This window comes from Ranitomeya imitator, chromosome 2 (assembly GCF_032444005.1).
Source record: "Ranitomeya imitator isolate aRanImi1 chromosome 2, aRanImi1.pri, whole genome shotgun sequence".
Lineage (NCBI taxonomy): Eukaryota > Metazoa > Chordata > Amphibia > Anura > Dendrobatidae > Ranitomeya > Ranitomeya imitator.
Window position 1 is genome coordinate 637,359,982 of NC_091283.1, and position 13,866 is coordinate 637,373,847.

The window sequence follows — 13,866 nt, forward strand, 5'->3', positions numbered from 1 at the left end:
AACATGTCCCTTTCCAGGGGGAAGTAACTGGCTAAATTTACTCGTTTACTGTTGATCCAACAGACTAGCTATCCAGTAGTCAGCACTATTTCTAACCCCAAGAATATGGGCATCATGTTGAAGATAATGCAGCAAGAAGGCGCTCATGTGTCAGGCGCTTCCATGAGGTCCAAGTCCATGGTGTGTTGGTGGCCAGGTAACACTCAAAGTTGTTTATTTTGTCCCCTCCCACCAACCACGGATAACAGAGAGGGGATCATTATTCTCTTCATCTCCTGACTGTTGCGCATCCTTCCACCTCGTCCTCCTCCATTTGTCCTCCTCGTCCTCCTCCTCTTCTCCTGCACCTTCATTAGCAGTTTGTTTGGTACCATGAGCCTCTCTCAATTGCTGTAAGCCACCCTCCCGTGGCACCCGAAATTTGAGATATTGTTATCCCTTCCGCATCCTCCTCTGCTTCTACATCTTCCTCTGGGTTCACCACCTCCTCAGGCAGATTATTTAAAGTGTGACGCAGCATGTAGATGACTGGAATCTTAGCAGTCATTTCAAAACTGTGCAGAAGGGTGCAAAGGTCTTTTATCTGTGCCCAATCCAAAAGCGTGATTTGCACCACGTTCGTACTGCGTTTGCTCAGGTTATGCAAATAATAATAATTTAATAATAATAATAATAATAATAATTTTATTTATATAGTGCCAACATATTCCGCAGCACTTTACAAATTATAGAGGGGATTTGTACAGACAATAGACATTACAGCATAACAAAAACACAGTTCAGAATAGATACCAAGAGGAGTGAGGGACCTGCCTGCAAGCTTACAATCTATAGGAAAAAGGGAGACATGAGATGTGGATGGTAACAATTGCTTTCGTTGTTTGGACCAGCCATAGTGTAATGATTGGGTGTTCATGTAAAGCTGCATGAACCAGTTAACAGCCTAAGTATGTAACAGTACAGACACAGAGGGCTATTAACTGCATGAAGTGTATGAGAACATGATGTCTGGAATCTGATTATGTTTTTTTTGTGAATGGGCCACACAGGGATAGTTAGGTTGATGCGTTGAGGCGGTAGGCCAGTCTGAACAAATGCGTTTTTAGGGCATGCTTAAAACTGTGTGGATTGGGGATTAATCGTATTAACCTGGGTAGTGCATTCCAAAGAATTAGCGAAGCAAGTGAAAAGTCTTGGAGACGGGAGTGGGAGCTTCTGATTATTGACGATGCTAATCTCAGGTCATTAGCAGAACGGAGAGCACGAGTAGGGTGGTAGGCTGAGACAAGGGAGGAGATGTAGGGTGGTGCTGAGCCATGGAGTGCTTTGTGGATGAGGGTAATAGTTTTGTACTGGATTCTGGAGTGGATGAGTAACCAGTGTAATGACTGGCACAAGGTAGAGGCATCGGTGTAACGGTTTGTGAGGAATATAATCCTGGCAGCAGCATTCAAGAAAGATTGGAGCTGGGAGAGTTGGGTAAGAGGGAGGCCGATTAAGAGAAAGTTACAATATGTTGCAAAACGACATACTGTACAAGGGCTTGTCGCTGCTGCCACAATCGCTGCAACATGTGTAGAGTGTAATTCCACCGTGTTGGAAGATCGCAAATCAAATAGTTAACTGATATGCTAAAAGACCTCTGTAGCGATGCAAGTCTTTGACCTGTGGGGTGCTATCGTTGGAAGGCCAGGATAGTGGAAGAGAAATTTTGGTACCACCAAGTAGAAAACATGAGCCAGCTCTTAAAGCTTAGTCACACTAAACGACTTACCAACGATCACGACAAGCGATACGACCTGGCCGTGATCGTTGGTAAGTCGTTGTGTGGTCGCTGGGGAGCTGTCACACAGACAGCTCTCTCCAGCGACCAACGATCAGGGGAAAGACTTCGGCATCGTTGAAACTGTCTTCAACGATGCCGAAGTCCCCCTGCAGCACCCGGGTAACCAGGGTAAACATCGGGTTACTAAGTGCAGGGCCGCGTTTAGTAACCCGATATTTACCCTGGTTACCATTGTAAAAGTAAAAAAAACACTACATACTCACATTCTGATGTCTGTCACGTCCCCCGCCGGCGTCCACAGGGTTAAAACTGCTTTCGCCAAGAGCACTGCTAATGCACGCGCTGCTGCCGAGAGCTTCCCTGCACTGACTGTGTCAGCGCCGGCAGTAACAGTGGTGACGTCACCGCTGTGCTCTGCTTTACGGCCGGCGCTGACACATTAGCAGCGCTCCTGCCGAAAGCAGTTTTAACCCTGTGGACGCCGGGGGACATGACAGACATCAGAATGTGAGTATGTACTGTTTTTTTTAACTTTTACAATGGTAACCAGGGTAAATATCGGGTTACTAAGCGTGGCCCTGCACTTAGTAACCCAATATTTACCCTGGTTACAAGTGAACACATCGCTGGATCGGCGTCACACACACCGATCCAGCGATGACAGCGGGTGATCAGCGACCAAAAAATGGTCCTGATCATTCCCCAACGACCAACGATCTCCCAGCAGGGGCCTGATCGTTGGTCGCTGTCACACATAACGAGATCGTTAGCGGGATCGTTGGTACGTCACCAAAAGCGTGACGTTGCAACGATATCGTTAACGATATCGTTATGTGTGACTCCCCCTTTAGCTTTGGCATGTGTAGGAGGAAACATTTTTGTACATGGCCGCAGCTGTGGACCAGAGGGCTGGCTGATGTGCTGAGAGAGAATCATGGAATCATAGAATGGTAGAGTTGGAAGGGACCTCCTGTGTCATCTGGTCCAACCCCCTGCTCAAAGCAGTTTTCAATAAATTATCCCAGATAGATGTCTGTCCAGCCTCTGTTTGAAGACTTCCATGAGGTTGGAGTACAGAGAACAGGACAAACTGCTAAACTGTGAGTGAGGTGCAGGAGGAGATGTTAAGGTGGATTAAAAAAGATGTGTTGTGCTGGTTACCCAAAAACAGCAGTCATGTCCACTTCTGTAACAGCTGACGGGCTCTAACTCACCACGACTGTAGGGGGTAAACAAGTGGAGTTTCTGTCGCCGGAGACCAGTGTGAGAAGACTTGGCACGGTGACGGAGGAGGAAGAAGCAGCAGATGTGGTTAATGGGACGGCCAGTGGTTGGCGAGGCCCGCTAGTCGGCATTTTAGCGCAGTGAGATTCCCACACCAAGGCATGTTGCTCACGCATGTGCTGGTTCATGCATGTAGTTGTCAAATTATGGCAATTTTTGCCTGTACTGATTTTTTTGTGTGCAAATTTGGCAAACGTGAGTTGGGTCATCCTTTGCAGTATCAAAAAAGGTCCAGGCTAAGCAACCCTTACTGCCTCTGTAAACTGCATACTCGCGACCGTTGTTGGCCACAGCCAGAGTTGGGGCTGAGGATGCAGTACTTCTCATGTTTGCACATGCAAAGCTTCCTCTTTAATTGTGATACAGAAAAGATATATATCTTGGTACCGTGTTAGCCTGTGGATAGAAAAATATTTAGAATTGAGAGTCCTCAGTGGTTTGATACCTTTTAATGGCTAACTGAAAAGATGGCAATAAATTGCAAGCTTTCGAGACTACTCCGGTCCCTTCATCAGGCATAGTCATTAATAGGTATCAACCACTGAGGACTGTCAATTCTAAATATTTTTCTTTAATTGTGAGCAGCGAGCATTTGAGTAGACACTGAAGCGGGATGGTTATGCTGATTATGGCATTATCATTGCTCACCCTCGAAGTTCATGCCTCAAAGTTTTGTAGACCTCATAGATGTCAGACTTCCATGGCCACTTGTCGGTTGTTATGTGCAGAGGCTGTCTGGAATACTGGGCTTGTTGTTGATGGTATTCAACTACTTCCCTCTCCTGCGCCCAAAGCCTTGTTAACATATGTAATATGGCTCTGCTAGGCCATGTTGAGGACTGGCCGGAGGGGACAGTACTGTCTACCAAATGTGGGGGAGGAGGGCTATGACGGATATTGTAAATTGGTTTGCTATTTTTCTTATATGTCATAGAAGTGCTATGATAAGTTATAATAAAGTTAAAGTTAGGGGAAATTATGTTTAGTGTGGCAGCGGGACGCGAATGGAGAGGGTTAAGTGAGGGAGAGTGTTCGCAGTGGGCAGTGGAGCCCCACTCTTGCTGAGAGGAAAAATGCGTTACACTGGGGGGGTTAGGGGGGTAAGTTGGGTGGAGGAAGGGGGGCGGGTAGGGGGATGGGAGGGGTGGGGCAGCTCATACTTGGGAAATTGGATATTATGAGAAATGATGAGCCACAGGGGGGGAGAATGTATTAAATTATTGAGTTGGAATGTGAGAGGTCTGGCGGATAAAACACGGCGAGCGGCAAGTTTACAGTATGTTCAAGAACAGAAGGTCTCAATGATATGTCTGCTGGAGACGCATTTAGTGCGGGAGAGGGTGAACATACTGAGTAGGCGCTGGATACAGAGGGCGTATCATTCTACTTTCTCGACGTACTCTAGGGGTGTGTCTGTGTTGATTCCTGTTGGGGTGCAATATGAGGAGGTAGCGGTAAAAGAAGATTTGGATGGTCAGTATGTGGTGGTGAAATGTAAAATGAATGGAGTATTGATATGTATAGTGGCAATGTATATTCCGCCCCCATACTCAAGCAAGAAGATAAGAGAGGTGCTGGAGAGGGTAGAGCGCTGGGGACCGTTACCATTACTAATTATCGGCGACCTTAATAATATATGTGATGACTTTTGGGACAAGAACAAAACCCCCCAGAATAGGACGGCGGGACATACCACTACATTTGAGACTTATGTCGGGGAAGTGGGCATGGTTGATTTATGGAGAGTTAGGCATATCGGGGAAAGGGCGTATTCATGCTACTCACCAGCTCATGGTACGCTGTCTAGGATTGATCTGGCACTGGGTAACCGATTACTAGATACGATGGTGGGGGAGGTGAGATATTTACCTAGGGCTCTCTCAGACCATAGTCCAGTTGAAGTGGAATTTAGACCAGTGGGCACACGGAACGGGAGCAGAAGGGAGTGGAAAATTCACCCTAATTGGCTACACAGTATAGATTTGGAGAAGTTTAAGAAGAAATTAGTGGAATTTTTTTAGATAAATGAGGGAAGTGTAGATGTGCTTACTGTGTGGGAAGCCATGAAAGCGTACTTGAGAGGGCTGTTGTTTAGGGATATTAGCAGGTGTAAGCGGAAATCGAGAGAGGTAGAGAGGTTGGCGATAGATGGGCTGAGGATGGCTGAGGATGAGATGGTAATAATGGGTACTTTGGAGGCTGGGAGGAGGTTGAAAGCAGCTCAAAACCAGCTAGAGGCGGTCTTGCTGAGTAAGGCTGAAAGGAAGAGGGAATTCATGAATCTGGCCTATTATCAGGAGGGTGAATCAGTGGGTCATTTGCTGTCGCTGGTGGCATCTGCCCAGAGAAATACCTCATTTGTTCACTCTCTGGTGACTGGGAGCGGTGTTGCTGTTTCGGAGACTTCAGAGATTTTGGAGACTTTTGCAGATTTTTACGCAGACTTATACTCCTCTCGGGTAGATGGGTCAATGGAGGACACGGTGGCGTTCCTTGAGGAGTTGGAGCTCCCGAGGCTGAGTGACAGGGATAGGGAGGATTTGGAAGCTCCCATTACGGAGGAGGAACTGGGACAGGCATTGCAGTCGATGGCTAATGGGAAGGCGCCTGGCGTAGACGGATTTCCTGCTGAAATTTATAAAAACTTGGGGGAAGTGTTGATCCCTAAATTGAAGGTGGTCTTGGAGGAGGCTAGGATTGGCGGAAGGCTGCCGGCATCTATGCGGGAGGCCACAATAGTGGTGATTCCAAAGGAGGGGAAAGACCTGACACAGCCGGACTCATACCGACCAATTTCTTTACTTACTATTGACGTTAAACTCCTGGCTAAGGTGTTGGCGATGAGGTTGACAAGTGTTATTTCTGGCCTGGTACACTCAGATCAATCTGGCTTTATGCCTGATAGGTCAACTGCGATCAACTTGCGAAGGCTGTATGTGAACTTGCAACTCAGAGCTGATAACTGTGGCCAGAGAGTTATTGCATCTTTAGACGCTCACAAGGCGTTCGATAGTGTGGAGTGGGGGTATCTCTGGCAGGTGTTGCGAAGAATGGGGTTTGGACCACAGTTCATATCCTGGATTCAATTAATGTACTCGATGCCGATGGCTAGGGTTAGGGTAAATGGAGAGTTGTCACGGACCATACAATTGGCTAGAGGGACGAGGCAGGGGTGTCCGCTTTCCCCCCTTTTGTTTGCTCTAGCAGTGGAGCCGCTGGCTGCTACGCTTTGACGGTCTGATGAGATGACGGGATTTAAATATGGGGTGATTGAAGAAAGGGTGGCGTTGTATGCGGACGACATTTTGTTGTTTCTGGCTGATCCAGTTGCATCTTTGGAGTGAGCCATTGGGATTATTGAACGATTTGGATCAGTGTCGGGGCTTAGGATAAACTGGAGTAAGTCTATCTTGTTTAAGGTGGACGATGTGGATGGGGAACCATTGGAGGATGGGCGACTGGGGGTGACGAGTAAATTTAAGTACCTGTGAATATGGGTATCTATGCCGGTCACTGACTATATACATGAGAATCTGACTCCAATCTTGGGTGCCCTCAAGGCAAAAGCAGATGCATGGCTTCAGTTGCATTTGTCTGTGGTAGGTAGGGTGAATCTTATCAAAATGATTCTGATGCCGAAAATACTGTATATTCTCCACAATGCACCGGTCTGGATACCACGTGGGAAATTTAGACAGATCAACTCTCTGTTTAGGAATTTGATTTGGGGGAGGCAACATCCGCGTATTAAACTGGAGACACTTCAGCGACCCAAGGATGATGGGGGTCTGGCATTGCCTAACCCTGAATTGTACTTCCTTGCAGCCCAGAGTCAGCATCTAAGGGGCTGGGCGCATGAGGGGTCATCTGGAGCGGTACAGCGGTTGATGGAAGTGGTGACAAAAAGAAGGCCAGTGGTGCAATGTTTGGAGGATGGATCCTTGGAGAGTTTGGGGAAGCTATACCCGACTTTGCTGTTGATACGCAAGCTGTGGAGTAGATTGAGGCACGTACGTTGGATCACGGACTTGACTAGATACTCGCCGTTATGGCATAATAACAATATGAAAGAATTTGAGGCATTAGGGGTATTGATAGAATGGTTGGGCAAAGGGATTCAGTATGTGTATCAAATAATTGAACAAGGTGAACTGAAATCATTTTCCCAATTGCAGGCGGAATTTGGTCTTGGGACTGCAGGGGAGTATCAGTATTTGCGGATGAGGCATGCCTTTGGAGCTCAGAGTAGGAACGGAGGTATTAGGATTCAAAGGGATATAGTATTGGAGTATGTGTGTAATGACGGGACGACTGGAGGAGTCATATCCACTCTGTACAGGGATCTGTTGCACACTTTCCTATTGGGGTTTCCAATAATGGCGAGAGCTAAATGGGAAAGAGATCTGGGCCCAATGGATAACGAGACTTGGGAGTCGGTGTTGGAATGGATCCCAAAACTGTCGCTGAGTGAACCGTATAGACTGTCACAGCTTTATGTGATACACAGAGTTTATAGGTCTCCGATGGTGCTATATAAGGCAGGATTGCGGAATGACTCTGAATGTCCGAGGTGTAGGTCTACGGATGCAGACATTTTCCATATGATGTGGACATGTCCGAGGTTGGCTGCCTTCTGGGTGGTAGTTTTAAGTCGTATGGAAGGTGCGTATGGATGCACGGTGCCAAGGGACCCAGTTGTCTGTTTGTTGGGATGTGTGGATGAGATTGGGGTGGATAAACACCTAAAGATAGCTATAGCTAGATTGTTGTGCATGGCTAGGAAGGTGATAGCTAGAAACTGGATTAGGGAAGAGCCGCCGTCAAGAGGAGAATTCCTCCAGTACGTAAAACAGGGCCTGACACTAGAAAAAGGGATTTATAAGAAGAAAGGGAAAACTGAAACGTTCAATAAAATGTGGTCTCCATGGATTGCTATGGGATAGTAATGTGAAGTGTGGCTTATACGAGTGGTTGAGGGATTAGATACTCTATTGTTTTAATGATGGTAGTAATTAACAAGATGAGCTGCTTTGTGAGGTGGGGGAGGGGGGCTTTGGGACCGAAGGGGGTTGTTTGAAGGGGGAGGGGGGGAAAATACTCTGTATTGAAAATGTAAATGAAATATGTTAATTGCCTTGTTATTCTCAATAAAAATTTATTTGAGTTAAAAAAAACATATGTAATATGGATTTCCAGCACGTGCTCACGTCACACACCAATCGGTGAGCTGGTACTTGCAAGCGCTGCTGCAGCACGGCCAGACTGGCGTCAGATATAGCTGACTTTTGGAAATGGGTGCACATGCAGCTTACCTTCACCAGTAGTTCAGGCAAATCTGGTTAGTTATTCCGAAACTGTTGAACCACTAAGTTGAGCATGTGGGCTAGGCATGGTATGTATGCGATCTTGCTAAGTTTCAGAACGGCCACCAGGTTACAACCATTATCACACATGACCATGCCTGCTTGTAGTTTCCGGGTGAGAGCCACAGATGTCTGTTATACCTTTCCACAAATCTGCAGTGGTATGGTGTTTGTCACCTAAACAAATTAGTTTCAGCAAAGCCTGTTGCCATTTCCCCGAGGAAGTGCTGCAGTGCTTCCAGCTTGTCACTTATATGGACAACGTGGTCCGAGATGACAATTCAGAGATGGTGGATGAGGAGGGTGCAGGAACTGGTGTAGGAGTTTGAGGAAACCCTGATGAAACTAGGGCCCACAATCCTCTGTTTCAGTAGCATATGTGCTGTCCCAGGGTTTAACTCGGTCCGGGCCTCCACTAGATTCACCCAGTGTGCCTTCAGGAAAATGTAGAGTCCTTGGCCACAAGCACTTTTCCACATGCCATTCATTAAATGGATCTTTCCAGTAACATCGTTGGTCAGTTCACAGGTGATGTTCTATGGTAGCTGGACACTGAGTAGTGGTAGCTGGGGACTGAGTACTGAGGGACAGCCGAGGCCATGAGGTTCCTTCAATGAATGTCGTCAAAAAGAGGCTGGACAGACATCTGTCTTAGATGGTTTAGTGAATCATGCACTGCACTGAGCAGGGTGTTGGACACAATGACCCTTGAGGTCCCTTCCAACTCTAACATTCTATGATTCTACAAAAACTTCAGTTTCCACAAGCTTAAACCATAACATTTACAGGACAAGAAGTCTGAAAATATGCCTGCTTAGTATTTGGGGCTGCGGGTGGGTGGCTGGTATTTTCGTTTGCGTTGCAAGGCCTTCGTTTGGGATAGGTGAACACTGGAGCAAAACATCGGACATGGTCACTGTCACTGATGGTGCTTGCGAATGTGCAACGATGGATGCAGGGCAGTAGGCATCCAGGTCTGTGTCCTAGACAGGGGATTGACAAGCACGTAGCACAGAGGTAGTGGTGTCAACCGCAGACACTGATTGGGGACCCAGGTGTTTGGCAAACCTAGCCATTTGCCTGAGCATACTGGTGGTGGTTAGGCTAGTAGTGGTCAGGACCCTGCTGATCATGGAACAGCACAGGTTGTTTGCAAATGACCATTCTTTTGTCATCCACGCTGTCTTTAACCCCTTCATGACCCAGCCTATTTTGACCTTAATGACCTGGCCGTTTTTTGCAATTCTGACCAGTGTCCCTTTATGAGGTAATAACTCAGGAACGCTTCAACGGATCCTAGCATTCTGAGATTGTTTTTTCGTGACATATTGGGCTTCATGTTAGTGGTAAATTTAGGTCAATAAATTCTGCGTTTATTTGTGATAAAAATGGAAATTTGGCGAAAATTTTGAAAATTTTGCAATTTTCTAATTTTGAATTTTTATTCTGTTAAACCAGAGAGTTATGTGACACAAAATAGTTAATAAATAACATTTCCCACATGTATACTTTACATCAGCACAATTTTGGAAACAAAATTTTTTTTTGCTAGGAAGTTATAAGGGTTAAAATTTGACCAGCGATTTCTCATTTTTACAACGAAATTTACAAAATCATTTTTTTAGGGACCACCTCACATTTGAAGTCAGTTTGAGGGGTCTATATGGCTGAAAATACCCAACACTGACACCATTCTAAAAACTGCACCCCTCAAGGTGCACAAAACCACATTCAAGAAGTTTATTAACCCTTCAGGTTTAACTTTTTAGTCACAAAAATGATTTTTAGCAACAATTTTTTTATTTTCTCAATGGTAAAAGGAGAAACTGAACCACGAAAGTTGTTGTCCAATTTGTCCTGAGTACGCTGATACCTCATATGTGGGGGCAAACCACTGTTTGGGCGCACGGCAGGGCTTGGAAGGGAAGGAGCGCTATTTGACTTTTTGAATGAAAAATTGGCTTCACTCTTTAGCGGACACCATGTCACGTTTGGAGAGCCCCCGTGTGCCTAAAAATTGGAGCTCCCTCACAAGTGACCCCATTTTGGAAACTAGACGCCCCAATGAACTTATCTAGATGCATAGTGAGCACTTTAAACCCCCAAGTGCTTCACAAATTGATCCGTAAAAATGAAAAAGTACTTTTTTTTCACAAAAAAATTCTTTTAGCCTCAATTTTTTCATTTTCACATGGGCAACAGAATAAAATGGATCCTAAAATTTGTTGGGCAATTTCTCCTGAGTACAACGATACCTCACATGTGGGGGTAAACCACTGTTTGGGCACATGGTAAGGCTCGGAAGGGAAGGAGCGTCATTTGACATTTTGAATGAAAAATTATCTCCATAGTTAGCGGACACCATGTCGCGTTTGGAGAGCCCCTGTGTGCCTAAACATTGGAGCTCCCCCACAAGTGACCCCATTTTGGAAAATAGACCCCCCAAGGAACTTATATAGATGCATATTGAGCACTTTAAACCCCAGGTGCTTCACAGAAGTTTATAACGCAGAGCCATGAAAATAAAAAATAATTTTTCTTTCCTCAAAAATGATTTTTTTCGCCTGGAATTTCCTATTTTGCCAAGGGTAATAGGAGAAATTGGACCCCAAATGTTGTTGTCCAGTTTGTCCTGAGTACGCTGATACCCCATATGTGGGGGTAAACCACTGTTTGGGCGCACGGCAGGGCTCGGAAGGGAAGGCACGCCATTTGGCTTTTTAAATGGAAAATTAGCTCCAATCATTAGCGGACACCATGTCAGGTTTGGAGAGCCCCTGTGTGCCTAAACATTGGAGATCCCCCACAAATGACCCCATTTTGGAAACTAGACCCCCAAAGGAACTAATCTAGATGTGTGGTGAGCACTTTGAACCCCCAAGTGCTTCACAGAAGTTTATAACGCAGAGCCGTGAAAATAATAAATACGTTTTCTTTCCTCAAAAATAATTTTTTAGCCCAGAATTTTTTATTTTCCCAAGGGTTACAGGAGAAATTGGACCCCAAAAGTTATTGTCCAGTTTCTCCTGAGTACGCTGATACCCCATGTGTGGGAGTAAACCACTGTTTGGGCACACGTCGGGGCTCACAAGGGAAGTAGTGACTTTTGAAATGCAGACTTTGATGGAATGGTCTGCGGGCGTCACGTTGCGTTTGCAGAGCCCCTGGTGTGCCTAAACAGTAGAAACTCCCCACAAGTGACCCCATTTTGGAAACTAGACCCCCCAAGGAACTTATCTAGATATGTGGTGAGCACTTTGAACCCCCAAGTGCTTCACAGACGTTTACAACGCAGAGCCGTGAAAATAAAAAATCATTTTTCTTTCCTCAAAAATGATGTTTTAGCAAGCAATTTTTTATTTTCACAAGGGTAACAGGAGAAATTGGACCCCAGTAATTGTTGCGCAGTTTGTCCTGAGTATGCTGGTATCCCATATGTGGGGGTAAACCACTGTTTGGGCACACGTCGGGGCTCGGAAGTGAGGGAGCACCATTTGACTTTTTGAATACAAGATTGGCTGGAATCAATGGTGGCGCCATGTTGCGTTTGGAGACCCCTGATGTGCCTAAACAGTGGAAACCCCTCAATTCTACCTCCAACACTAACCCCAACACACCTCTAACCCTAATCCCAACTGTAGCCATAACCCTAATCACAACCCTAACAACAACCCTAATTCCAACCCTAACCCTAAGGCTATGTGCCCACGTTGGGGATTCGTGTGAGATTTTTCAGCAACATTTTTTAAAAATCCGCGGGTAAAAGGCACTGCGTTTTACCTGCGGATTTACTGCGGATTTCCAGTGTTTTTTGTGCGGATTTCACCTGCGGATTCCTATTGAGGAACAGGTGTAAAACGCTGCGGAATCCGCACAAAGAATTGACATGCTGCAGAAAATACAATGCAACGTTTCCGCGCTGTATTTTCCACACCATGGGCACAGCGGATTTGGTTTTCCATAGGTTTACATGGAACTGTAAACCTGATGGAACACTGCTGCGAATCCGCAGCGGCCAATCCGCAGTGTGGGCACATGGCCTAATTCTAAAGGTATGTGCACACGCTGCGGAAAACGCTGCGGATCCGCAGCAGTTTCCCATGAGTTTACAGTTCAATGTAAACCTATGGGAAACAAAAATCGCTGTACACATGCTGCAGAAAAACTGCACGGCAACGCAGCGGTTTACATTTCGCAGCATGTCACTTCTTTCTGCGGATTCCGCAGCGGTTTTATAACTGCTCCAATAGAAAATCGCAGTTGTAAAACCGCAGTGAAATGCGCAGAAAAACCGGGTAAATCCGCCATAAATCCGTAGTGGTTTAGCACTGCGGATTTATCAAATCCGCTGCGGAAAAATCCGCAGAGGACCAGAATACGTGTGCACATACCGAAACCCTAACCCTAACCCTAGTTCTAACCCCAACCTTAGTGGGAAAAAAAAATTTCTTTATTTTATTATTGTCCCTACCTATGGGGGTGACAAAGGGGGGGGGGTCATTTACTATTTTTTTTATTTTGATCACTGTGATACGTTTTATCACAGTGATCAAAATGCACATTGGAGCGAATCTGCTTGCCGGCAGATTCGGCGGGCGCACTGCTCATGCGCCCGCCATTTTGGAAGATGGCGGCGCCCATGGAGAAGACGGATGGACCCCGGGAGGCTCGGTAAGTATGATGGGGTGGGGGGGAGCACTGGGGGGTGGATTGGAGCATGGGGGGGTGGATCGGAGCGCGGGGGTGGATTGGAGCACGGGGGGTGGATCGGAGCATGGGGGGTGGATCGGGGCATGGGGAGGTGGATTGGAGCACGGGGGAGTGGATCGGAGTGCAGGGGGGTTGGATTGGAGCACGGGGGGTGGGATTGGAGCACGGGGGGAGCGGACAGGAGGACGGAGGGGAGTTGAGCAGTGTACAGGACTGATCGGAGGACTGGGGGGGATCAGTGGTGGGGGGGGGATCGGTGGCGGTGGGGGGGGGGGCAGACCAGTGTTTCCAGCCATGGCCGATGATATTGCAGCATCGGCCATGGCTGGAATGTAATATTTCACCAGTTTTAATAGGTGAAATATTACAAATCGCTCTGATTGGCAGTTTCACTTTCAACAGCCAATCAGAGCGATCGTAGCCACGGGGGGTGAAGCCACCCCCCCTGGGCTGTACTACCACTCCCCCTGTCCCTGCAGATTGGGTGAAATTGGAGTTAACCCTTTCACCCGATCTGCAGGGACGCGATCTTTCCATGACGCCACATAGGCGTCATGGGTCGGATTGGCACCGACTTTCATGACGCCTACGTGGCGTCATGGGTCGGGAAGGGGTTAACAAAACTCCAGACTGGCGATCACCTGCCTTTGGACTGGGTACATGCCATGTGTGGGTGGTCTGAGGAATAGTCACCTGCCTTCTTCTTTTAGCCACCCCACTACT

General features: G+C 46.7%; 1 protein-coding gene across 4 annotated transcripts in view; it reads left to right on the forward strand.

Annotated features, from left to right (window-relative positions):
- LOC138665323 (glycine N-acyltransferase-like) overlaps positions 1–13,866 on the forward strand; it is a 161,300-nt gene that overhangs the window by 143,811 nt on the left and 3,623 nt on the right. The window contains exon 6 of one of the 4 annotated variants that reach the window (XR_011318447.1): positions 64–196. The exons of the other annotated variants lie outside the window; for them this stretch is intronic. The gene's annotated coding sequence lies outside the window, so the exon portion shown is untranslated. The remainder of the gene's footprint in view (positions 1–63; positions 197–13,866) is intronic. 4 annotated transcript variants of the gene reach the window in all.